This window comes from Passer domesticus, chromosome 9, assembly GCF_036417665.1.
Source record: "Passer domesticus isolate bPasDom1 chromosome 9, bPasDom1.hap1, whole genome shotgun sequence".
NCBI classification, from domain to species: domain Eukaryota; kingdom Metazoa; phylum Chordata; class Aves; order Passeriformes; family Passeridae; genus Passer; species Passer domesticus.
Window position 1 is genome coordinate 25,514,415 of NC_087482.1, and position 25,190 is coordinate 25,539,604.

General features: G+C 53.0%; 3 long non-coding RNA genes across 3 annotated transcripts; all 3 read right to left on the reverse strand.

The window, feature by feature from the left end:
• Positions 1-7,346: 7,346 nt before the first annotated feature.
• Positions 7,347-9,100, reverse strand: LOC135307279 (uncharacterized). Its single transcript, XR_010367983.1, has 3 exons — positions 9,004-9,100; positions 8,258-8,423; positions 7,347-7,726 (listed from the first exon to the last, which is right to left on the reverse strand). It is a non-coding gene; the product is annotated as an uncharacterized LOC135307279 (long non-coding RNA).
• A 2,721-nt stretch (positions 9,101-11,821) lies between these two features.
• Positions 11,822-13,229, reverse strand: LOC135307280 (uncharacterized). Its single transcript, XR_010367984.1, has 3 exons — positions 13,139-13,229; positions 12,592-12,702; positions 11,822-11,898 (listed from the first exon to the last, which is right to left on the reverse strand). It is a non-coding gene; the product is annotated as an uncharacterized LOC135307280 (long non-coding RNA).
• Positions 13,230-20,926: 7,697 nt separating this feature from the next.
• On the reverse strand, positions 20,927-23,157 carry LOC135307281 (uncharacterized). Its single transcript, XR_010367985.1, has 4 exons — positions 23,081-23,157; positions 22,658-22,771; positions 22,095-22,260; positions 20,927-21,569 (listed from the first exon to the last, which is right to left on the reverse strand). It is a non-coding gene; the product is annotated as an uncharacterized LOC135307281 (long non-coding RNA).
• Between the last annotated feature and the right edge of the window lie 2,033 nt (positions 23,158-25,190).

Below are 25,190 nucleotides of genomic sequence, written 5' to 3' on the forward strand. Positions count from 1 at the left end.
CTGCCAGCCTTACGGATGTCTCCAGTCACCTGTACGCCACAGAAGATCTTATTAATAAAATGTTATTTTTTTTATGGTTGCAGAATTAAAACAAGTTGGATCAGTTGCTGTTAACTTCATTGTTAAGCGTTCTTCTTCAATTACCTGTTAATTGTTGGTGATTAACCACTGTCCCCCTGAGGCTTGCCAGGGAGTGACACAGGGACCCTGCAAGTACCAGGAGAATGGTACTGGCATCAGCCAGTATGCAGATGAGAAATGCATTGCACCAAATTTTGCAGTTTTCCAGGAAAACCCCTAAAAATAACAAGCCAACATAGAACTAGGGGACCTAGGTGATGTGTAAGGATGGGAGTGTAGTCCAGTGCCTGCTTGGATCCTTTTTGTTTCTCACCCTAACCTGAAAGGGTGTTGACTAGAGAGAGGACGCGATGTGTTGGACCGAAAAGGCGGAATCTCCTAATCTCTGGTGAGGACGGAATCCCCAGCTCTGCCTGCAGACCAGCGGACACAGCTGCATCATCCTCCTCCTCCGTGCCACTCCTGGGAGCAACGGCGGCGTGGGCGCAACCTGTCGATTTCTCCCCACCTGAGCTGATTCTTTTTAATAAAGGCATTAAAAAGGAGAAAGATCTCCTGCCCCATTCATTTCAGCTTGGTGGTTTGTCCGGGATAGCCACACCTGAAGAGGACACCAGGACTGGGACGGCCGCCTGGACCTGCAGGACAGCTGGATATCGGGACCAGAGAAGATTTGCTTGGGACAGTGACACGGAGCAGCGCCGGACTGGTGAGAGTATCCGGCGGCGGGAGAGGGAGGCGAGCGAGTGTGTGTGAGTGAGACGAGGGCCGGCAGCTCGGCCCCTCGAAGCGAGCGAGGACCCCTCAGTACCGCGGTTCCGCACCCCCGCGAGGGGGCCGGCCGGGAACAGGGGGAAGCGAGTGGAACTGGTGATTGAGGCGCCTCCAAAGGGGTAAAGAGGACCCCCCTCCGGGCGTGCGGAGGAAATAGTTGTGTGAGTGGCATGCACCCCAAAAGTCCTGTTACAGGTCCTAACGAAGGAAGTTAGGTGATTTAGAAAATCAGGCAGTTTTGTTTTTAAGTCCTGACGATGGAGGTCAGGCATGAGGTCTGGCAGAGGAAGCCTATCTCGAATTTTTTCAAGCCCTGAAGCGTAAGTCCTGATAGGGGAAGGTCAGGCAAACTGAAAATCAGGCAATACTTTTGTTTTAAGTCCTGACAAGAGAGGTTAGGCAAACTCACAAGTCCCGAGAAGGATTCGGGCAAGTCTAAAAGTCTTGCAGGCAAACAAAGTCCTGACGAAGGAAGTCAGGCATACAACCTCAGAGGCCAGGGTCTCGAGGGTTTTTTTTTTGTTTTGTTTGTTCGTTGAGTCTTGGTGAGGGAGGCCGAGATCTCTCTAAGTCCTGACGAAGGAGGTCAGGCATACAGCCTCAGAGGCCAGGGTCTCAAGGATTTTTTTTGTTTTATTTGTTGAGTCTTGGCAAGAGAGGCCAAGGTCTCAACAAAGCACTGACGAAAAAGGGTCCGAGAAATTGGAGTTTCGGCAGAGGAGGTCGGGACTTCTTAAATAAGATATATTTCCTTTAAACTAAAGGCATCTTTGTGCGTTTTTTTGAGGCCGAAAAAATAGGGAGGGTGCAATAGTAAGAAAAGTGGCCAGAGCCTGAGGAATATACCTCCCAACAGTCCCCTAGGTAAACTATTAGAGAGATGAGACTCCACAGAAGCCACAGAGGGATTAGATAAATTTAAGATGATTCACTATTGTCTAGTAGTGTGGCCAGAATTAGATGTGCAAGGAGGATGGCTGTGGTGTGGGACAAAAGACAAGTGGATGTGTCAACAACTGAGTCAGTATCTGACATCTCAAGAGGATACTGATCCTGAGCAATTGTTATATTTAGCTTGTTGTTTGAATACTATAAAGAATGAAGGAGTGCAAATTTGTAAAGTGCAGAGCAAGAAAGAGGGGAATGAAAGAGTGAATGCTGAAGTTAAAGAGATTGCCAAAAGGTGGGACCCCCTAGACTACTTGCCTCCTGATGCCCCTCCACCTTATAATCCTCTCCTTCGGGCACCTCAAATAGCAGATCCGGCTCTTCCCCCAGCAGCCATGGGAGCCATTCCCTCACCACCCCCTCTGACTCCTTTAGCTGCTTCTGCACCACCACTGATACCTACTCCACCTGCTGCATGCTCCACCCCTTCTGCAGCTCCACCTAACATGCACTCAAGCTCTTCTCCCCCTCCTACTGCTGTCCCTCCACCTCCTCCTAACTGGGAGACAAATGCCTCCTTACCTGGTAACCTCTTATCACCAGGTACAGCTGTTGGCCTACAGCAGGTCCAGGTTAATGCTAATACCCCTCAAATGAGTAATTTTGTGTCTGAAGATTGGCCACACTGCGGTACCCGATCCAGGACCTCCAAGGTAGAGAGACTTTTTCCCCTTAGAGAAGTTCCTATAGGAGGAATAGCAGGAGGTGTTGGTTTTGTAAACACTCCTCTAACTGCTTCTGAGGTGAGAGCATTCAAGAAGGAGTTAGGGAATTTAGTTGAAGACCCCGTGGGCATTGCTAACCAAGCAGATCAGTTCTTAGGTCCAAATATCTACACTTGGGGGAGATGAATTCCATTCTAAATATATTATTTTCCCCAGAAGAGTCCCGAATGATTAGACCCACTAGCATAAGAATTTGGGAAAAAGATAACCGTCCAGGACCCCAAGTGCCATCAGGTGAAGACAAATTGCCACTAGTGGATCCCAATTGGAGCCCTAATCAGGAGGAAGGGAGGAAAGCCATGATGGAGTCCAGGTCTCTGATAATTCGAGGGATCAGAGAATCAGTTCCCAAAGGAACTAAAACAAAATTGGCATTTGAGGGCGCACAAGAGAAGGATGAAACTCCTGCTACTTGGCTTAATCGCCTAAAGCGGAATTTTCAATTGTACTCCAGAACAGACCTAGACACCAAAGAGGGTGAAGTGCAATTAAAGGTCCAGTTTGTTACGAAATCTTGGCCTGATATACGGAGAAAACTGGAAAAGATTGAAGACTGGCCAGAGAAAGACATTAATGAGTTAGTGAGGGAAGCATTGGTGGTGTATTTAAGGAGGGAAGAAGAAAAAGCAAGGGCCAAAGCAAGGATCATGGTTGCTATAGCCAGAGAAAGTGTGGGGGCAAGCAACTCTATCCCACAGTCCAAGGTAACAAAGAGTGGGAGAGTCCACCACCAGGAGCAGGCAAGGACAGGCCAGTACTGTCAGGGACAGGAGGAATGGAGAAGCCTCAAGTCCCTTTGAGTGAAAGCTGCTGCTGTTACTGTGGAGCAACTGGACCCCCAAACTGTTCAGCCTAAATTTGTGAAACCTTTGCTAGCTGATCAAGAGAGCAAAGGAAGCAGCTTTAGAACCAGGGGATTCAGTAAAAGTTTTTAAAGCAAAAACCACACCTGAGTAGGGAAAAAGAAGAGAAGAACCCATATCTTGTGAAAAAAAATTTAAAGATTTAAAGTTATATCAAGGGCAACGGGGGCAGTGGTTAACATCAGACGGACGGGTGTTTCTAAACAAAGCACTTGCTCGGATGGTGCCAAAAAAATTACATATATTAACCCATTGGGGAGTCCAAAGACTATGTGATTATTTCCTAAGAAAGAACCTGTGCATAAGTGTATATGACCTAGCAAAGGCAATTACAAAAGAGTGTTTAATTTTCCAAAAAGTGAACCAGAAGGGAATGGTGAATACCATAGAGTCCGACCGAGGTCCACCTTTTGTAGCCCAAACATTGCAAAATATAATTGAAGCCTTAAGAATAAAATGGAGATTGCATAGTCCATGGCAACCCCAGAGTTCTGGGAGGGTGGAACGAAGGAACAAAACTCTCAAAAATTAGTATTAACTAAATCGATCGAAGAAACAAAAATGAACTGGCTAAAGTGTTTGCCCCTAGCGCTTTTGCGCATCAGAACAAGACCCCGGTCTGATATAGGGATTTCACCTTATGAAATGATGTTTGGACTGCCATTCTTGTTAACACCCTGTAGCACAGGAGACTATCTGGAAGGAGAAGAAGCTACCAGAAAATATTTAGAAGTCATTGGAAGAACCCTAGAAGGACTTAGAATAAAAAAAGGATACCTCCCTCAAACCTCCCCTCTTGACACAAAAGCAGATGACATCAACCCAGGAGATTGGGTTTTGATAAAATCCTGGAATAGTGAACCACTAGTGCCTAAATTTGAAGGTCCCTTCCAGGTACTAGTCATCACTAATTCTGCTGTGCAGACCAGAGAAAAAGGTTAGACCCACATGACGAGAATTAAAGGACCAGTCCCACCCCCGAGCATTGGACAAGATTGGTCAGTGTCTCCCTATGGTATTGGACCAGATTCCACACCACCCTCACACTCTAGCTCAGGACAGGATTCAACCACAGCAGGAGTTAATTCAGCTGAATATACTATTATAAAAAGACCAAATGACTTAAAGTTGACACTCCAAAAGACTGATGAACTGCATAAGAAAAAGTTTAGAATCATAACATGTCTTAAAGTGTTTTAAGAAATTTGTAAAAGTTAAAAATTGTTAATAAGTAATTCTGGTGAAGTCCTCCCAACTTAGTAGCAAAGACTCTGGATTAATCTTCTGCAGAGTGCTCCCCTAGGAGGGACCAAATTAGCAGGGACAGATCAAGAGAGGTTTACCCAGAGGAGCAAGAGACTCTAAAGAGCTTGGAAACTTCTTCTCAGTAAACTCCTCAAGAGGCAAGGCCAGGTGGGCAGGATGTGCAAGATGACCCATACCAGACTCTTGGGAAGGGTAGTAGCAATGGCTCTGACTGCTGGTGGTGCTCCGGGGAGCCCAAGAGAGCCGTGCAGTGAGCGCTACCAACCTCTCTATGAGAAAGAAGTAAGTTCCTTGCTGAGAGTCCACACCAATTTAAACTATAATTGTGTTAACCTCTCCCAATTGATCCTTTATCAAGAGAATAAGAAAATATATTACACAGCCCAGAACACTGCCACATTTAGGCAGCCACTCCTGGGAGAGCACCCTGTAGAAGAGGCCTGGTGGTGCTTTGAACGTGATACTACTGAAGCAAGCCTGGTAAATCTGGTCAGAGGAAAAGGTATTTCTAAATATTGGGAGGGCACAACAAAAACTAATCTATTTCGGGAGACCCCTAAACACCTGTTTTGGGTCAATGGTACCACAGCATCCACTGAATTGCCAAGAGACTGGTCTGGCAGTTGCATCATTAGAATTATAAAACAAGCTTTCTTTATATTACCCAAAGAATCTGGATCAAGTACACAGTCCCTATATATGATGATTTAAGAAAAACCAAATTGAAGAAGCGATATATATTAAACCAACTTATGAAGCTACAAGCAATATTAGAGATAATATCGAATCAGACCACATAAGCTCTTAATCACATTAATGACCAACTCACCCAAACCAAAACAGTAATTTATCAAATCAAATTAACTGGAGCAGTCATGAGAGACATCTTAAATGAAATAAGAAAACTGGCATAGGTAAGAAATCAAAAAAGGACTCCTTCATTTCTTGATTCCAGTTGGTGGGATAATCTATGGACTTTCAAAAAAAGTTAGAAAACTATAACCTTCACTGTGTGTATACTTGTTAGTTCGTTCTTATTTCCCTGTTTAATTAAAATAGTGACATCTGCTGTACAGAATAACCTAAGGATCTCTAAAGAGATTAAACTGGAAAAAAAAAGTAATGAAGTTGGGTGGATCACCAGAGTGCTCCGGAAATTTATAATCAGTACAAAAAAAGATAGGAAATTCTATGTTAATGAGCCAAAAATTGTAAGTTGATGCAAGCTTAAGCTTAAGCCTGATCAAAGAAAAAGAGGGGGGACTGTTATGAATAATAAGTTATCTATTTTTTTTCAGGTTGCAGAGTTAAAACAAGTTGGACCAGTTGCTGTTAAGTTAGCTTCATTGTTAAGAGTTCTTCTTCAATTACCTGTTAATGGTTGGTGATTAACCATTGTCCCCCTGAGGCTTGCCAGGGAGTGACACAGGGACCCTGCAGGTACCAGGAGAATGGGAGAGGCATCAGAGCTAGTATGCAGATGAGAAATGCATTGCACCAAATTTTGCAGTTTTCCAGGAAAACCCCTAAAAATAACGAGCCAACATAGAACTAGGGGACCTAGGTGATGTGTAAGGATGGGAGCATAGTCCAGTGCCTGCTTGATCCTTTTTGTTTCTCACCCTAACCTGAAAGGGTGTTGACTAGAGAGAGGACCCGAGGTGTTGGACCGAAAAGGCGGAATCTCCTAATCTCTGGTGAGGACGGAATCCCCAGCTCTGCCTGCAGACCAGCGGACACAGCTGCATCATCCTCCTTCTCCGGGCCACTCCTGGGAGCACCGGCGGTGTGGGCACGACCCTTTGATTTCTCCCCACCTGAGCTGATTCTTTTTAATAAAGGCATTAAAAAGGAGAAAGATCTCCTGCCCATTCATTTCAGAAGAGATCTCAAATCCCCTAAGAACCTCACGAGGAACCCCAGCCACATGCACCACTTACAAAGGACACAAAGCCCTGCATGCCTTCCTGCAAAACCCAACACCTACAAAACCCCAGTCCAGCTCGTGTGCCTCATGACGGACCCCGGCCAAGTGCCATCCTTACAGGGGTCCCCCAATCCCCTGCATGCCATAGAAAAGCCAAGCTTGTCATTAACTCCAGCCAGCGGTGTGTTCCCTGGCAGAAACCAATTCCCTTCTGGGCATGGGGAAGACGTGTTGTGGTGCCGGCTGTATCTGTGGGAGTGATGGGGAGCGTGAGCCCGTGCTGTGCTGCACTGCTGAGCTGGCAGCACGGTGGATACGGGCAGGACGTCCTCTGTTTCCCCCAGAGCTGGGGCCTGCAGGCACCTTGCCGGCCCTTGGCACAGGCTGTGCCAGCCAACAAAGCCCAGCAGGCCGGGAGGAGAGCCTGGGGGCAGCTGGAAGCTGGGAGAAGCCCCTGCTCTGGAACTGAGGCAGTTCTTGCAGAAGCAAACAAAGATGGTGACTTGAAGAGATTCCCACTGTGCTCAAAGTTTGCCTCTGAAGACTAAGAGGTAAGCTGGTCAAGAATCCCAGGAAATATCAGGGAAAAGGTTTTTCGTGACTTGGTTGTGACTAGGTACAAAGTTCCCGTGGGAAAAGATCTTTGCCTCTGCAGCAGGCTGGGTGTCTTAGGGTGTCTTAGTTCTTTGCAGAGTAAAGATTACCACTGAAATGCCATTTTATTTTATTTTTATAGTATAAGTGCAAAAAAACTTTCCAGAACTGTAACACTACTTTCAAAAACACTACTGTGGAAGCGGGGAAGAAACATTGGGGATTTGTCTCTACAAGAAATATTTCTAAATATTTCTAAAAATGAAAAGCGAATAGAAAATAAGGTTGCCTTAACAGGATTCTAAAACTATGTTTAAAATTTGGAAGATGATTTTGGAAGCTCTCAGTCAATATTCACTTGAGAACTTCCCACAGCCTTTCCTGGGGGCTTTCACATTCAGCCGTGGAAGGAGGGGGCCTCAAATCACCGTAGAGCTCGGAAGTGGTAAAATGAAAACTCGTCCGAATCAGACAAGCTGCTGTTGCTCTTCCAGCAGTAGAGATCTTGTGTCCAGCCAGCAGCTTTCAGTTTTTCTTCAATGAGACGCCTGTGCAGAGAGAGGAGGTGGCTGAGGCCCCAGCTGCCCGTGGCACACAGGGAGCCTGGTGCACAGCAGGGCCCAGAGCTGGCAAGGCTCCCCAGCACGGCTGGAGCTGCTGGCACAGCTGGGCCCAGCTGGACAGCTGCCCCTCAAGGCCCCGGGCAGCAGGGCACGGCTCTGGACAGGGTCCCTGGCCAGGAGTGGGCCCCAGAGCGCCTCTGCCTTTCAAGGGCAACCTCGGCCCTGCTCTTTCTCCTCCCCACCTCCCTCTGCCTCTGCCCCGTGCCCCTGGGGCTGCTCTTGGCCAGGCAGCCTCAGTGGGAGCCAGCTCTGGCTGCAGCCCCAGCGGGGCCCCAGGACAAGGCCCAGCAATTGAGAGGCCAATGGAAGCACTGGGCAGCAGCAGAACCCTCAGCAGAGTTATTTGGAGAACCAAGGACTGGCAACAACTCCACCCCAGGCTCTCTGGGAATGTTCCCTGACTATGAGCAGCCTTTAAAGGAAGCTGTTTGAGCTAGAGATCAGCACAACACTCACCAGTTTCTCTTCCAGCAATACCAGATTGCGGCACAGCACATCATCAGGCAAAGTGCAGCACCAGCCACAATGGCCATCATCTTCTTCAAACACGGTGTTCCCCAGCAGAAAACTCTTCTCGTGCTTTCCCAGATGTTGTCAGCACGTGTTGTGGGGCCGGCTGCATCTGTGGGAGCAATGGGGAGCATGAGCCTGTGCTGAGCTGCACTGCTGAGCTGGCAGCACGGTGGATACGGGCAGGACGTTCTCACTCCCTGCTTCCCCCAGAGCTGCGGCCTGCAGGCTCCTTGCCACCCCTTGGCACAGGACTGCTCAGTACCCGAACCCCTGAGCCTGCACACTGTAATTCCTCTGTGCTGTGCCTTTCTGCTGCAGGCAATACTAGTCAAAGACATGGATAAGGACAAGGAAAATGCCCAGCGTTTTGGAGTTGCTCCAGGGCCCTCCCTCCTGCAAAGAGCTGCCTCTCTGCATCTACCCAGAGACTGGGAAATCACAGGGGATCTCAGGCCTATGGTGCAGTTTGGGCTGCCTGTCAGCTGATGCCAAATGCCTTCCTGCAGGGGCTGGGCAGAAGCTGCAGCCAGGCCAGGCTGGGAAGCAGCCCTGCAGGGCGTGAAAGCAGCAGCGGGGCAGCGAGGCTGCCATGGATCCCTTCCCGCTGTGCCGGGCACGGCGTGTCCAGATGTGCAGCCAAAGCCCCCGGCTGCTGAGTCCCAGGGGAAGCATGAGGGAAATGCACCCACCACGTCTCTCCAGATCACTCAGCATATTCTCCATGTGCTTGGATGCCTCCAGGGACTTAGTGTCTCCTCTAAGTTTCTTCTCCATTCTCAGGGGACCTTAAGAGAAATATTTCCATTTCCCAGGAATGGGTCCCACAACAGCAGGGCTCAGTCTATGGGGTCATCAGGTAGACACTACTCACCCCTGCGACGGGAGCTGGGCCGGCGTGCAACATCCACCAAGGGACCTGGGAAAGTCCTCCCTGCAGACACACCTGGAACACAACAGCCACAGAAGCTTCTGCCATCTCTGCTGATCTGCACAGGCACCACTGAGCCGCAGGAGCGGTGAGGGGATCGCGCAGGGCGAGGGCACACACGTGCATGGTTCTGTGCTGGCACCTGCAGCGCTGCCTCCCTGGCCCAGCTTTGGGCTCTGAGCTGGCAGCTCTTCCAGGGGAAAGGCCTTGACCTACCCTCAGCATCTCCCAGAGGCTCATTCCTGAACGTGGGTTCGGAAGCCAGATCACTTTCACCAACCGGGTTAGCTGCAAAGAAAGGCAGGACAGAACAGCTCCTGTGACCCTGCTGAAGATTCTCCTTCAGGCCCAAGTGGCAGTGAGGGCACCTGGGTGATTGATGCCCTCCAAGGCACTCCCTCAGCTCTGCCTTCCAGTCAGGAGCAGGGGCAGGGGGACCTCGTGCCTGCAGTGGCCCCACACTGGCATAGAAGGAGCCCCTTGCAGGGCAGTCGGGGCAGAAAGGACTCCCTGGAGCTGCCAGCAGCTCTAAAGCCAGCCCTGGGCAGGGCCAGGGCTTGGCAGTGGCAGCAGGAGCAGCTCAGGCTCCCTGGGGCTGGCAAAGGAGCTGCCAAAGGCTCAGCCCTGGGGCACAGCCCTGGGCCCAGCCCCTTCCCTCTCTGCCCTTCTCCCTGGCTGCACAGAGCACATGGAAGGACACACTGGCATTGCACATGGGAGGAAGATGGACAGCTAAATGCTCCTTCCTCCCACTGACAGCAATCCTGTGGGATCCTTCAGGGCTCCAGATGGGAGCAGGGCAAGGCTTCCAGAATTCAACAACCTTCCTACTCTTAAGGAAAGTGGGACAAGTGTGACCTTTTGCCACACTGACACTGATTATTCTCTAAGTAAAAAGGGACTTTGCGAACTTGCCTCCACCATCTGCCGAGGTCTTCAAACTCTCATCCAGAAAGACAAGCCTGGAATCCATGTCACCATCCCAATCTAGAAGGGAGCATAAAACGGAACTGCTTCCATGCTCTGCTGGGCTCCCCTTTGGCCTTTGGGAACTGGGCACTGCAAGGGGGTCGGGTAAGGTCGTGGGAGTCAGATGTGAGTGGCCATGGCCAAAGCTGCACAGGGACCTGGGGAGCTCTGGGCTGGCTCCTGGTTAATCTCCACACCCTTTACAATCTTTGCCCCCTCTAGGCCTTGTGCAACATCCCTAGAGGGGCAGCTGGAGCAGCCCAGGGCCCTGGGGCTCTCTCCCTCCCCACCAAGGGAGACTTCCCTAAATTCCTGGGGATAACTGCAGTATGTAGTGCCAGAACCACTCCTACCTCCTTCCCTCCTGCAGTCCCTCTCTCCCTCCCTCCCTCTCTTGGCACAGCTCCCACAGCCCAAGGGCACATAGCCAGGCCCTCTCAGGACACACTGGAGCCTTGCTCTCCCCCTCTCCCCTTTCCCCACCATGGGCACCCCATGCAGTCACTGCCAGGTTTCAGGAAGTGTCTCCCATGGAGGGACCCCAGCAGGACTGCTCAGTACCCGAGTGCCCTGAGCCTGCTCGGGATAATTCCCCTGGGCTGTGCCAGTCTTGTCCGGGCTGTGCCTGCACTGCCAGGCAGCAGAGAGGGCAGCTGAAGCCTCAGCAGGGCTCAGGCCCAGAGGCACAGCAATTACCTCCTGGGCCTGTGCCTGGCATCGCCTCCCTTCCTGCAGCAGAGGCTGGCATGGAGCCACTGCTTCCTCTGGGAAACGCCGCCTTCCGCACAGCTTTTTTGTCCTTCTCTGGAGAAAGAAAAGTGTACAGCTGGACCACATGAAATCAATAAAGAGACGGGAAGGGGCATCTTCAGGAGGGAATGCTTGCCAAGCACTTTGATATGGAATAGGAAATCATATAAACTATTTGGGTAGGCCAGGGCCCTGACTTCTTCAAACAGCTGCCCCTTCTGATCTGCCTGAACACCGGGAAATTACAGGGGATCTCAGGGTGGGCATGGCCCATGGTGCAGTTTGGGCTGCCTGTCAGCTGATGCCAAATGCCTTCCTGCAGAGGCTGGGCACAAGCTGCAGCCAGGCCAGGCTGGGAAACAGCCCTGCAGGGCGTGAAAGCAGCAGCAGCAGAGCAGCGGGGCAGCGAGGCTGCCATGGATCCCTTCCTGCTGTGCCGGGCACGGCGTGTCCAGATGTGCAGCCAAAGCCCCCGGCTGCTGAGTCCCAGGGGAAGCATAAGGGAAATGCACCCACCTTGTCCTGCCTGCAGCAATTCTTTCAGCATTTGCCTCATGTTTTTGGATGGCTCATGGGCTTTCTGGTGTCCTTTGCCTTTGTTCTTTCCCCTCGGAGGACCTTAGAGCAATAGAGTTTCGTTTCCCAGGAACGGATCCCACAAAAGCAGGGCTCAGCCTGTGGGGTCAGCAGGGACACACCACTCACCCCTGCGATGGGAGCTGGGCTTGCGTGCAACATCCACCAAAGGACCTGGTAAAGTCCTCCCTGCAGGCACACCTGTAACACAACAGCCACAGAAGCTTCTGTCACCTGATTCCTGCCAGGTTGTCAGCAATTATTCCTTGGTGGCACACTGAGAACATACCTGAGAGGGGCTCAGATAGGACCAACACTTTATGCAGCCAAGCTAATGGAGAAGTCTTCCCAGACACCTCATCTAGAAGGGAGCAGAGATAAGAACCATTTCCATGGTGCGCTGGAGTCCCCTTCTGCCTCAGGGAACTGGGCACTGCAAGGGGGTCAGGTAAGTTTGTGGGAGTCGGATGTGAATGGATAAAGCCAAAGATGCACAGCAGCCTGGGGAGCTCTGGGCTGGCTCCTGGTCACACTCCAGACTCTTTTCAGGCCCTGGGAAACATCCCTGGAAAGGTGGGGGAACACCCCAGGGCCTTGCAAGACTCTCTCATTTCCACTGCAGAAACCCTCCCTAAAGGCCTGAGAAAAACTACAGGCGGCCATGCCACAGGTGTCACTCATTTCACCACTCCCTGCCCCGTGACAGCTCCCCCAGCCCCAGGGGACAGGCTCAGGCCCTGTCAGGAGCCAGCGCAGCCCCTGCCCAGTCGGGAGCCAGGGCTGGCTCTGGCCCTGGGCTGGCGGCAGGGCTCCCGCTCGGGGCTGCTCCTGTGCCTTGGGCCTCTGGGCACTCAGGGCCAGCTCCGCAGCAGCTGCAGCGCCAGGGACGTTGCTGCACCAGTCCCGTTTCCCCGGGGCTCTGAACCAGCTCCAGAGGCCTGGAAGCCGAGGCGCCTCCAGCTTTGGCTGCTGCCAGGCTGGGCAAGGGCAGGCCCTGGGGGAAGAGCTGCTGCCACACAGCCCCGGCCAGGGCTGAGCCTGGCACAGCAATTACCTGCTGTGCCTGTGCCCGTGTCTGGCATTGCCTTCCTTCCTGCAGGGCCTTCCAATGAGCCGCCACTTAGCCCGGGAAATGCCACCTTCAGTACAGCTTTTTGGTCCATCGCTTGTTAAAGGAAATAGACAGCTGGATCAGATAGAGCTGTTCCCTACTGGGGAGGTGGCATCTTCAACAGGGAATGCTTTTCAAAGGGTTAGGCTCCGGGAGATGGCCAGACTCTTCATGCTGAACCAGGGCCCTCCTTTCTCCAAACAGGTTCCCTTCCTGATCTCCCAAGAGACCAAGAAATTGCAGGGAATCTCAGGCCCATGGTGCAGTTTGGGCTGCCTGTCAGCTGATGCCAAATGCCTTCCTGCAGAGGCTGGGCACAAGCTGCAGCCAGGCCAGGCTGGGAAGCAGCCCTGCAGGGCGTGAAAGCAGCAGCGGGGCAGCGAGGCTGCCAAGGATCCCTTCCCACTGTGCTGGGCACGGCGTGTCCAGATGTGCAGCCAAAGGCCCCGGCTGCTGAGTCCCAGGGGAAGGCAGAAGGAAATGCACCCACCTTGTCCTGCCTGCTGCATTTCCTTCAGTACTGGCATCTTGACTATGGATGGCTCATGGGGTTTCTTGTGACCTGTAGCTGGGTAATTCCCTGTCAGAGAAATTTAGAGCAACATAGTTCCATTTCCCAGTCAATTTCACAAAACCAGGGCTCTAGCCACAGAAGCTTCTGCCATCTCTGCTGATCTGCACGGGCACCACTGAACCGCAGGAGCGGTGAGGGGATCGTGCAGGGCGAGGGCACACACGTGCATGGTTCTGTGCTGGCACCTGCAGCGATGCCCCCCTGGCCCAGCTTTGGGCTCTGAGCTGGCAGCTCTCCCAGGGGAAAGGCCTTGACCTACCCTCAGCATCTCCCAGGGGCTCAGACCTGGACGTGGCTTGAGAAGCTGCACCACCTTCACCAGCAGGTTCAGCTGCAAAGAAAGGCAGGACAGAAGAGCTGCTGTGGCACTGCAGGAGATCCTCAGGCTGCCCACAAGGCTCAGCCCCGGGGCACAGCCCTGGGCCCGGCCCCTTCCCTCTCTGCTCTTCTCTTCTCTGTGGCTGCACAGAGCACATGGAAGGACACACTGGCATTGCACACAGGAGGAAGATGGACAGCTAAATGCTCCTTCCTCCCACTGACAGTGATCCTGTGGGATCCCTCAGGGCTCCAGAAGGGCAAGGTTTGCTGAATACATCAACCTTCAGAGGAACTTATGGGAAATGTTACAAGTAATCTCTTGCTGGATTGACACTATTATTCTGTCAGGAAAGGTACATTGAGGACTTGCCTCCAGCATCTGGCCTGGTTTTCAAATCATCATTCACCAGCATTTCCAAATAATCCACGTCACGATCCACATCTGGAATGGAACACAGACCAGAACCATATCCAATGTGTGCTGGGATCCCCTTCTGCCTTAGGGAACTGGGCACTGGAGGGCGGTTGGGTAAGGCCGTGGGAGACAGATGTGAATAGACAAGGCCAAAACTGCACAGCGGCTGGCTCTGGTCACTCTCCAGCCTCTTTGCAGGCCCTTTGCAACATCCCTAGAGGGGTGGCTGGAGTAGCCCAGGGCCCGTGGGGTCTCTCTCCCTCCCACAGAGGAAACCCTCCCCAAAGCACTGGGCAAAACCATCCCCAGCGCTTCCCAGGGAGCAGGGAGCGCTGTGCCGGGAAAGGGCAGCCAGGCTGCCGGCTCACCTGCTCCCCGCGCTTGCAGCGGAGCAGCCTGGGCAGCCCTGGCAGGCAGGGCCACGGCCAGGAGCAGCAGGAGTAGGAGGCGCAGAGCAAGGGCCATGGTGCCTTGCCCTCTGCCAGTCCCACAGCTCTTGCTGCCACCGCTGTCCCGACACCGCTGTCCCAACGTCAGCACCGCTGCTGCCACCGCCGCTGCTGCTGCAACAGTTGTGCTCAGGGACTGACTGCTGGCTCCTTGTGCTGCTGTGCAACCACGGGGCTCTGGCACCTCTGGCACCTCTGTGACCTCAGGGCCTGCTGTGAGCTCAGCCTGCTGTGACCCCAGAGCCCTGCTGTGAGCTCATGGCCTCAGCTGTACCCCCAGAGTGTGCCCCCATCTCTATGAATGGACTGCCCTGATTGTAAATGTTTTGCTTCATCAAAGGGCCATTCCTCAGTGAAACCTTATTTTTCACCTGCTGACATTGGTGGCCAGGCTGTGTCCCTGGAGATGCTCAGAATTCTTACAGAATTCACAGAATGACCAGGTTGGAAGAGACCTTTAAGATCATCCAGTCCAACCCATGTCCCAACACCACAACTAAACCATGGCACCCAGTGCCACATTCAGTCTTTTTTTAAACACATCCAGGGATGGTGACTCCACCACCTCCCATGGCAGGCCATTCCAGAACTTTATCACTCTTTCTGTGGAAAATATTTTCCTAATATCCAACCGACATTTCCCTTGATGCAGCTTGAGACAGTGTCCTCTGGTTCTGTCAGCGCTGCCTGGAGAAAGAAACCATCCCCACCTGACTACAACTACCCTTCAGGGAGCTGTGGAGTGATAAGGTCACCTCGGAGTCTCCTTTTCTCCAGGGTAAACACCCCCAGCTCCCTCAGTCATTCCTCACCAGGGCTTGTGCTCCCAGCCCCTCACCATCCTTGTTGCCCCCTCTGGATGTGCTCGAGCGACTCAATGTCCTTCCCAAACTGATGGCCCAGAACTGGACACAGCACTCGAGGTGCGGCCTCACCAGTGCCAAGAACAGGGACAGAATGACCTCCCTGCTCCTGCTGGCCACGCTCTTCCTGACACAGGCCAGGAGCCATTGGCCTCCTTGGCCACCAGGCCACACTGCTGGCTCATGTTCAGCTGGCTGTGACCAGTGCCCCCAGGTGCCTTTCTGCCTGGCCACTGTCCAGCCACACTATCCCCAGCCTAGAACACTGCAGGTGCTTCTTGTGGCCAAAGTGCAGGACTGGGCACTTGCACCTACTGAGCTTCATCCCACTGGACTCTGCCCATCGCTCCAACCATTCCAGGTCTCCCTGCAGAGCCCTCCTACCTTCCGACAGATCAACACACTCTCCCAGCTTAGTGTTGTCTGCAGATTTGCTAATGAAAGACTCAATCCCCTCATCCATGTTGTCAATAAAAGCATTGAGCAGAGCTGGCCCCAGCACAGAGCCTGCAGGGACACCTCTGGTGACTGGCTGCCAGCTGGGTGCAGCACCGTTCAGCACCCCTCTCTGGGCCAGCCATCCAGCCAGTTCTGAGCCCAGCAAAGAGTGTTCCTCTCCCAGCCCTGGGCTGCAGCTTTTCCAGGAGTGAGCTGTGGAAGACAGTGCAAAGGCCTTTCTGCAGTCCAAATAGACACATCCACAGCCTTTCCTGCATCCATCAGGCAGGTCACTTGCTCATGAAAGGAGATCAGGTTGGTCGAACACGACCTACCCCTCCTAAACCCCTGCTGGCTGGGTCTGCTACCCTGGCCATCCTGTAAGTGCTGCGTGATGGCACTCAGTATAAACTGTTCCATCACCTTACTGGGTACTGAGGTCAGACTGACTGGCCTATAATTACCAGGATCCTCCTTACCACCCTTGTTCTACATGGGCGTCACATTGGGCAGCTTCCAGTCACCTGGAACCTCACCAGTGAGCCAGGACTGCTGGTAAATGATGGAGAGCGGCTTCAGCAGCTCATCTGCCAGTTCCCTCATCACCCTGGGGTGGATCCCATCTGGCCCCATACATTTAGGAACATCCAAGCAGCTCAGCAGTTCTCTGACTGCCTCCTCTTGGCTAACAGGGGGCCCATTCTGCTCCCTGACACCATCTACCAGCCCAGCAGGACACTTGTCCTGAGGCCAAGTCGTCTTCCTACTAAAGACTGAGGCAAAGAAGGTGTTCAGTGCCTCTGCCTTGTCCTCATGGGCAGTTGCTAAGTTCCCTCCCACATCTAATAAAGAACAAAGGTTGGTCTTACCCTTCCTTTTCCCGTTGATATATTTGTAAATACATTTTTTTTTATTATCCTTTACAGAAGTCACAATTTTAAGTTCAAACTGAGCTTTGGCCTCCCTAATTTTGTTTCCTACATGCTCTAGCAGCTCCTCTAAATACTTCCTGAGAGACTTGACCTCCTTCCAAAGATGATACGTCCTCTTTTTATTCCTAAATTCCTCCAAAACCTCCTTGCCCATCCAGGCTGGGTGTTTGCCTCATTGGCTCATCTTTCAGCAGCCAGGGACAGACTGTTCCTGTGCCCTCAAGATCTCTGTTTTGAAGCATGCCCACCCTTCCTGGACTCCTTTGTTTTTAAGGGCTGCTTGCCAAGGAACTCTCTGAAGAAGTCTCCTAAACAGGCCAAAGTCTGGCCTCTGGAATTCATGTGTACAAGTCTTCTTGATGTTCCTCCTGTTTTCACAAAATACCAAGAATTCTTGATACATTGGTGTTCCCCTGTCTGAGACATAACACACAACAGACCCCTCATGTTTCCTCAGAAAAACAGCCTTGTTTATTATCAGGAGTGTTCTTTTATAGCCCATTCAAATCTCCTGGGCCGACACAGCTCATTGGTCTATCTGTGTGCCCCCAGACTCTGAACCAAGATAATGTCTGCATCCTAGGAGAGTTCCCATTGGATGTGAGCTTCTGTCAGTCAAACACAGAGGCTAGTTCATGGAGCTGAGCTGGACTGCTTCTTAGAACTTGATTAATGCTGACTACAGATCAGCTTGCAATGCAACAAATTCCATCATTTCATGATCACTGTGCCCCAAGCAGCCTCCAGCCACCATATGTCCCCCCAGCCCACCTCTATCTGCAAAGAGCAGATCTAACATAGTCCCTCCCCTGCTGGGCTCACCCACCAGCTGCAACCAACAGTTGTCCTCCACACACTCTACAAATTGCCTGTGCTGCTTTTTTTCTGCTGTATTAAGTTCCCAGCAGATGTCTGGCAAGTTGAAGTCGCCTACAAGAAGAAGGGCTGATGATCCTGAAACATCCTCTAGCTGTTTATAGAATGAGTTGTCCACCACTTCTTCCAGGTTGGGTGGATGATAACAGACTCCCAGTAGGATGTCAGCCTTGTTGGCCTTCCCCCTCATTCTCACCCATAGGCATTCCACCTCATCATCATTAGTTTCAATATCCATGGTGTCCAAAGCCTCCCTAATATAAAGAGCCACGCCTCCACCTCTTCTCCCTTTCCTGTCTCTCCTGAAGAGCTTGTAGCCATCCAGTGTAGTACTCCAGCCATGTGAGGCATCCCACCACGTTTCTGTGATGGCAATGACATCACAGCTCTGCTGCTGGACCATGGCCTCCAGCTCCTGCTGTTTGTTACCCATGCTGTGTGCACTGGTATCCATGCACCTCAGCTGGGCTGCTGATTTCATCCCTAACTCAGGCTTTCCAGCCTTGGGCCTGCTTCCAGACAGCCCAGCTGCATCCTGTTCCCTCTTCAAACCCAGTTTAAAGCCCTCTCAACAAGTTCTGCAAGCTCATGGGCTAAAAACCTTCTGCCCTGACAAGAGAGATGGAGCCCATCTGGTTCCAGCAGGCCAGGTGCCATCAAAGCTGCGCCATGATCACAGAATCCAAAATTCCGCCAATGACACCAACACTTGAGCCACTTGTTGATGATACGAGCTCTCCTATTGCTTTCACCATTTTTTTCAGCCAGCAAAGGGACTGAGGAAAAGACTACCTGTGTCCTCGTCCTATCAACCACTTGTCCCTGTGCCCTAAAGTCCCTTTCAATGGTCCTGACACTCCTCTTCTCAATCTCATCACTGCCAGCCTGGAGTTTCAGCAGTGGATAATAATCAGAGGACTGAATGAGCCCAGGAAGTCCCTGAGGAATATCCTGCACCTGGGCCCCAGGGAGGCAGCAGAGCTCTCTGTGGGGTGGGCCCGGTTGACATGGGGCCCTCTGTTCCCCTCAGAAGGGAATCACCCACCACGATTACCCTTCTTTCCTTTTTGATGTTAGAGGTGGCAATTCATGTTACAGATTAATCATAATTGGGAGGCTCTCTGGGCAGGCAATTTTCTTCTTAATCATTTGGCTGACTCTCTAGATCCAGGGGCTCATACCTATTCTGAAGTGGCCCCTGGCTAGGGGACGGGGGTCGGGAGGAATTTTTATCATAACCTCCCCGTTCAGGGACCATTTCCACTCCCCTTCATCTACCAGGTGTCCTTCTCTTGCCTGACAGTGTGCAGCATAGGAGTCCTGTGACTCTTGCTGGGCCTCCCGTAAGGATGGAAGGGCTGAACTCCACCAATCTATTTCCCTTTCACTTTCCCTGATACTCCTTAGTCTTTAAACTTCCTCCCTAAGCTCGGCCACCAGTGAAAGGACATCATTCACCTGTTCACACCACAGGCAGCTTTTCTCCACACTGCCCCCTGAAACCACTGCTGAGTCAAACACTCTGCACAGGAATGGGCCAGGACAGACACATCCTTTTTGGAGGGTTCCATCTAGTTACATGCACTTGTACTAACTACAGTTTTCGATTGCGTAAAAACCACTACTCCCAGAAACCCCAAAACCAAGCAACCAACAGAAACACTGCAAACAAGACACGGTAAACCTCCCAAGCAAGAAAACCTGCAACCCTGCCTGCTTGCCCTGCCTGTGCACACTGCCTCGTGAATTGTCCCTCAGAGACATGCCAGGGCCCTGTTTGCCCACTGTTGTTTGCCACAAACCCTAGAGGCCTCTTTTAATCCGCCCGCTAACCAAGGAGGGAGGAAGCTGCAGCCCATCCCTGCGTAACTCACAGGCTCTTGATGGCTTCCCTCTTTTCCTGGGCATGCCACTGGAGGAGGTCCAGGCCCAGATGGTCGCAGGGAAGGAAATGTCCCTCAGCCCAGGGACGCTCAGCATGGGCTGCCCCATCCTCCCCGGGGCCCCGCCACTGGTCACAGCAGCCCCTGCCTGGCTCCTGCCTGCCCACACCGTGGCCATCCCCTGCTGCCCCTGGGCACGGAGCTCAGCCAGTGCTGATCCTGGCTGGGCTTTGCTGCTGCTACCACCCGGACACTGGGGTGACAGCTCCATCTCTGTATTGCAAGAGAAGAGCTGGGCCAAGCCCTGCCCACCTTCAGTAGGGGCCAGAGAGCAGGGCCAGTGCCTTCAGGGGGAGAGGACCTTGTCTGGCTGGAGGCAGCATCTGCACAGCAACAAGCTGTTAAAGCAGCTGGCACAGGGACATCGGGCATGGGCATGGAGATGTGCCATGTGATTAGAGGTCCAGTTCTCCCTCAGGTTTTGGCAGGACATATGAAGGTGTAAAGATACAACTGTGAAAGAGGCCATGGCGAGTGATACAGTGAACAGAGGCTCTGCTATACCGATCATGCACTGCTTGTGCCAGTCCTGCAAGGAGAAAATCATTGGGATTCATCAAAGTGGAATCAGGGCATGTGTTCCTGTCTTGCTTTGAACCTCTGCAAGATCCATAGGGAGAGTGAGCCCATGCTGTGCTGCACTGCTGAGCTGGCAGCACGGTGGATACGGGCAGGACGTTCTCTGTTTCCCCCAGAGCTGGGGCCTGCAGGCACCTTGCCGGCCCTTGGCACAGGCTGTGCCAGCCAACAAAGCCCAGCAGGCCGGGAGGAGAGCCCGGGGGCAGCGCAGCTGCTTGGGCAGTGGCTGCTGCCAGGGACACGGGCCAAAGGCATCCCTGAGCAGCCCCTGCCAGCCCTGGCCCTCCCTGCCCCGTGACAGCTCCCCCAGCCCCAGGAGACAGGGTTGGGCCCTGTCTCGACACACTGGAGCCTTGCTCTCCCACTCTGTCCTTTCCCCACCATGGGCACCCCATGCAGTCACTCCCAGGTTTCGGGATGTGTCTCCCATGGAGGGACCCCAGCAGGACTGCTCAGAACCCGAGTGCCCTGAGCCTGTTTGGGATAATTCCCCCGAGCTATGCCGGTCTTGTCCAGGCTGTGTAAGACTAAACATTAAGAATTAAAGGCAATTTTGCTTTTTATTGCCAATGTGTCAGAAGATTCTAGTTTCCCTGACTATAAAACTACTTGGACAAATACAGAAGTATTGGAGGAAAGGGGAACAAATATGTGGTGTCCGTATTCTGTGAAAAACGTTTCTCAATGCTACAAAGGAAAAAACATATGTAAATGTTTCAAAATGAAAGACAAAGATAACATGAGGGTGCTGTTGGTTCGAATGAGTCCCATGCCCAGCTGCTGCCTGCCCATGCCTGGCTGTGCCCAGACGAGCAGCTCCGCCAGTGCTGGTGGTAGCACACAGACACCTGAGCTGAAGCTGGACTCAAGTCTGTGATAGATGAGTAATGTGACAGTTGACTCTCACAATTAAAGGATAAATATCATGTATATATGTTAAGAGAAGTTTTATACATTTATAGATATGTTTTACCCCCTGTTGTGTTGTTATCTTGGGATTACCTGAGTTTGGGACATTTAAGAGGGTCACCTTGCTAGGACAGCAGTACATGACCTCCAAGTGAGATGTAAGGAAGTAAACTCCACTACTGGACATCAAAGAAGGAGTCGATGGACTGAACTTTAAGAAGGGTAAAAGTGTTAAAAGGTGAAACCTCCATTGTGTGGATGAGCACATGGTGGAAAAAATCCTCTACTCCCGGCGACGTAACATTTTCCCTATTGGGTTTATTGTAAAAATTTTAATAAAGTTTTAATAAACATTTAAAATTTTTAGAAGTAAATACAACTTTTTCAACATTCCATTCCCTGGCTAGAGGGCTGCATCTCCTGTCCTGGATGGAGAGCAAGGTCAGTCCCTTTGGGGAGAGAAGATTCTGTTCTGGGTGGTGGTGGCAGCATATTTCCAGCAATAAGCTGGTAATGCACCTGAGGAAGGGACAATGGACACTGGCACGGAGATGCAAGATGACAGGCCCAGTTCTCCATGGCTGAGGCCTTTGGCCGGTCTTGTGAAGTTCCAGAGGTGCTCCTGTGGAGAGAGGAGGTGGCTGAGGCCCCAGCTGCCAGTGGCACACAGGGAGCCTGGTGCACAGCAGGGCCCAGAGCTGGCAAGGCTCCCCAGCACGGCTGGAGCTGCTGGCACAGCTGGGCCCAGCTGGACAGCTGCCCCTCAAGGCCCCGGGCAGCAGGGCACGGCTCTGGGCAGGCTCCCTGGCCAGGAGCGGGCCCCAGAGCGCCTCTGCCTTTCAAGGGCAACCTCGGCCCTGCTCTTTCTCCTCCCCACCTCCCTCTGCCTCTGCCCCGTGCCCCTGGGGCTGCTCTTGGCCAGGCAGCCTCAGTGGGAGCCAGCTCTGGCTGCAGCCCCAGCGGGGCCCCCAGGACAAGGCCCAGCAATTGAGAGGCCAATGGAAGCACAGGGCAGCAGCAGAACCCTCAGCAGAGTTATTTGGAGAACCATGGACTGGCCACAACTCCACTGCAGCCTCAGTGGGAATGCTTCCTGTCCACATTAGACTTTCAAAAGAAGCTCATTCAGGGAAAGGTGTCCACTCACCGTTTGTTCTTCCAGCAATACCAGATTCTGACACAGCACAACATGACAATAAGGTCCAAAAAAAGCAGGCCTGCCATGAATCCTAGCCAGCAGCCTGCTCCCTTACAGAAGCCTCTTCTGAGGCCCTTCTGGGCATCAGGAACACGTGTTGTGGTGCCGGCTGCATCTGTGGGAGCGATGGGGAGTGTGAGCCCGTGCTGTGCTGCACTGCTGAGCTGGCAGCACGGTGGATATGGGCAGGACGTTCTCTCAGGACCCAGCGCAGCCCCTGCCCAGTCGGGAGCCAGGGCTGGCTCTGGCCCTGGGCTGGCGGCAGGGCTCCCGCTCGGGGCTGCTCCTGTGCCTTGGGCCTCTGGGCACTCAGGGCCAGCTCCGCAGCAGCTGCAGCGCCAGGGACGTTGCTGCACCAGTCCCGTTTCCCCGGGGCTCTGAACCAGCTCCAGAGGCCTGGAAGCCAAGGCGCCTCCAGCTTTGGCTGCTGCCGGGCTGGGCAAGGGCAGGCCCTGGGGGAAGAGCTGCTGCCACACAGCCCCGGCCAGGGCTGAGCCCGGCACAGCAATTACCTGCTGTGCCTGTGCCCGTGTCTGGCATCGCCTTCCTCCCTGCAGCAGGGGCTGCCCATGGGGAAATGCTTCCTCCAGGATGTGCCTCCTTCTGCACAGATGTTTGGTCCATCACTTCAGACAGGAAAAAGGACAGTTGGATTAGGTGGAAGAGTTCCTGATTTGGATGCCGGCATCTTCAGGATGTCATGTGTGTTAAACATGGGGATACGTTTCAGAAAATGTCTTGGCTTTCATGGCAGGGTCAGGGCTCTCCCGTTTCCAAACAGCTGCCATGCCTGAGCCACAGGAGCGGTGAGGGGATCGCGCAGATCGAGGGCACACACGTGCATGGTTCTGTGCTGGCACCTGCAGCGATGCCCCCCTGACCCAGCTTTGGGCTCTGAGCTGGCAGCTCTCCCAGGGAGGAAAGTCTTGACCTACCCTCAGCATCACCCAGAGCCTCAGTCCTGGACGTGGCTTGGGAAGCTGCACCACCTTCACCAACAGGTTCAGCTGCAAAGAAAGGCAGGACAGGAGAGCTGCTGTGGCACTGCAGGAGATCCTCAGGCTGCCCACAAGGCTCAGCCCCGGGGCACAGCCCTGGGCCTGGCCCCTTCCCTCTCTGCTCTTCTCTGTGGCTGCATGGAGCCACATGGAAGGACACACTGGAATTGTACAAGGGAGCAAGATGGACAGCTAAATTCTCCTTCCTCCCACTGACAGTGATCCTGTGGGATCCCTCAGGGCTCCAGAAAGGAGCAGGGCAAATTTGCCATATTCCATCAACCTTCAGATGATCTTAAGTGAAAGGGCAAATGTATGAGCTCTTGCCACCTGCTCACTGTGTATTCTCTCAGGAAAGGTACATTGAGCACTTGCCTCCAGGATTTCCCATGAGTCTCAAGCCATAATCCAGCAGGTTTCCCAGATAATCCATGTCTTGATCCCAACCTAGAAGTTTGCAAAGATCAGAAGGATTTCCATGATGTGCTGGGATCCCCTTCTGCCTCAGGGAACTGGGCACTGCATGTAGGTCGGGTAAGGCCATGGGAGCCAGATGTGAATGGACAAGGCCAAAGCTGCTCAGGGGCCTGGGGAGCTCTGGGCAGGCTCATGGTCAATCCCTATCCTCTTTGCAGGCCCTGTGCAACATCCCTGGAGAGGTGGCTGGAGCAGCCCAGGGCCCGTGGGGGTTCTCTCAGTCACACAAGGAAAATGCTCCTTTAATCTCTGGGGAGAACTGCAGTAGGTAGTGTTGCAAGTATACCTCGCAAACTCTCTCCTGCCTGTCCTCCCAGCCACCCTTCCTCCATCTGCTGGGACAGCTCCCACAGCCCAAGGGCACAGAGTCAAGCCCTCTCAGGACACACTGGAGCCTTGATCTCTCTCTCTGTCCTTTCCCCACCATGGGCACCCCGTGCAGTCACTGCCAGGTTTCGGGACATGTCTCCCATGGAGGGACCCCAGCAGGACTGCTCAGTACCCGAGTGCCCTGAGCCTGCTCGGGATAATTCTCCTGGGTTGTGCCCTCACTTCCAGGCAGCAGAGACAGCAGGTCAAGTCTCAGCAGGGCTCAGACCCAGAGGCACAGCAATTACCTCCTGTGCCTGTGCCTGGCATCGCCTCCAGTCCTACAGCAGAGGCTGGCACGGAACCACTGCTTCCTTTGGGAAACGCCGCCTTCTGCCCAGCCTCTCCATCCACTTCTGGAGAAAGGAAGAGGGATGGCTGGATCAGGTGGGGCTGTTCCCCATTGGGGAGGTGGCATCTTCAGCAGGCAGTACTTGTGAAAGTCATGGTTAAGGAATCCACACAAATTTCTGGGTAGGCCAGGGCCCACTTTCATGATAACACCCGCCCTTAGTGATCATCCTGGAGACTATGAAATTTCAGGGGATCTCAGGCCAGTGGTGCAGTTTGGGCTGCCTGTCAGCTGATGCCAAATGCCTTCCTGCAGAGGCTGGGCAGAAGCTGCAGCCAGGCCAGGCTGGGAAGCAGCCCTGCAGGGCGTGAAAGCAGCAGCGGGGCAGCGAGGCTGCCATGGATCCCTTCCCGCTGTGCCGGGCACGGCATGTCCAGATGTGCAGCCAAAGGCCCTGGCTGCTGAGTCCCAGGGGAAGCATGAGGGAAATGCACCCACCTTGTTCGGCTTGCAGTAATTCTTTCACCATTTGTCCCGTGATTTTGAGTGGCTCATGGGGTTTCTTGTGACCTGTAGCTTTGTTCTTTCCCCTCGGAGGACCTTAGAGCAACAGAGTTCCATTTCCCAGGAACAGATCCCACAAAAGCAGGGCTCAGCTGGTGAGGTCAGCAGGGACACACTACTCACCCCTGCGATGGGAGCTGGGCTTGCGTGCAACATCCACCAAAGGACCTGGTAAAGTCCTCCCTGCAGGCACACCTGTAACACAACAGCCACAGAAGCTTCTGCCATTTCTGCTGATCTGCACGGGCACCACTGAGCCGCAGGAGCGGTGAGGGGATTGCACAGGGCGAGGGCACACACGTGCATGGTTCTGTGCTGGCACCTGCAGCACTGTCAGGATATTGT